Source organism: Diachasma alloeum, unplaced genomic scaffold (assembly GCF_001412515.2).
Source record: "Diachasma alloeum isolate Michigan unplaced genomic scaffold, Dall2.0 Dall_scaffold_00370, whole genome shotgun sequence".
NCBI classification, from domain to species: Eukaryota; Metazoa; Arthropoda; class Insecta; order Hymenoptera; family Braconidae; genus Diachasma; species Diachasma alloeum.
In genome coordinates, this window is record NW_021680509.1 from 76,780 (window position 1) to 78,341 (window position 1,562).

The following is a 1,562-nucleotide window of genomic DNA, read 5'->3' on the forward strand; positions in this document are numbered from 1 at the left end:
GGGGAAAGCGCGTCTCGTTTGAAAATTCATCCCACCCCCCCTAATTATAGCTAAGGAATGAAACTTGTGTCACTTATTGAGTATTAAATGGTCAATTCAATGACATGAGTTTTATCCCTTTGCGCCTTTTGGGGACGGAGGAGTGACTTTTTGAAGGCACGTGGTCGCCCTCCAGGGCATTCAATATTCAATAATTTCCTGTCAAATCGATTACCTGTAAAGAAAGAAAATAAATAAGCCTTTTGCAGAGATTATTGGTGTTTTTTTCAAATTTTATCCTCTTTCTTTTACTTACACCCTCTTTTGTTCATATACAAAATGTTGTCAATTGTTTGATCTCTTTTTTTCCCCCTCCGCCGTTCATGACAACATCAACTGACGATCGTGTATTGTTTTTGAGGGAAGCCCAATTTCCATTCCGATCATTTTGCCTCGTGATTCCGTTCGTAGCTTTTATCGTGCCAATGGCGTTCACTGCTCGAGAATATCGCGATATGCATTTTGTGTATGGTGAGTATGGTGGAGTTGCCTGACGAGCAGCGGAGAGGTACAAGGAGAGACCCTGATCGTCAGGCACCCGATCATCAGGTATTTCCTCTCTTTCATGAGCGGATGGCAGAAACTGGTTGTCTCCTTCCTTGCCGTGGCGCAGGACGTCCTACCGGACGTGCTCGAAATGACCTGGAAGAGGCAGTCCTCAACGAAATCGAGGACGACCCCACGACAAGTGTAAGGAGGATTGCTGGACGCATTAATACGAATAGTACCAAGGTGTTCCGCATCATCAACGAAGAAGGCTTCCACCCTTACCATTTGTGCCCTACACAGGAGCTGATGCCGGGAGATCTTGAGGCACGCATCGAGTATTGTCGATTTATCCTCGAGAATCATCGACGCGATCCTCATTTTCTGTTCAATGTGTGTTGGACAGATGAGTCCTGTTTCACAAGGCAGGGAATTTTCAACATGCACAATTATCACCATTGGGCATTAGAGAATCCCCACCTTGCCAGGGCTCATTCTTTCCAGCACCAGTGGCAAAGGCTGAATGTGTGGGGTGCAATTTTAAATGATGAGGTGCACATTCGATTAGTTCCTGATCCACTCAATGTAAGTATCGATTATTTATCATGACGAAGATAATTAAGATTTTTTTCTTTCAATTGAAAGATCATCATTCCAGATTTTTTTTCAGGGGGAGAACTATCTGATGTTTCTGGAGGAAACCTTACCGGAATTGCTCGGAGATGGCCCAGGAAACAGGTGTGTGGTTTCAGCAAGATGGTGCTCCTACTCATCACACCAGAGCAGTCACCGGAATGCTGAACCAATGGTTTCCAGAGAGATGGATCGGGAGAGCTGGACCAGTTGGTTGGCCTCTTCGGTAAGTGACGAATATCTCTAATCTTCCAATAATCGTGCGCTGTTCAAAATCAAATTACTATTTCTCCCACAGATCACCAGATTTGACGCTCCTAGATTTTTTTATTTGGGGAACTCTCAAAGAAAAAATTTATGCGCAGGTAGTCAACGATCCGGAGGATTTGGTGGCCCGCCTGCAT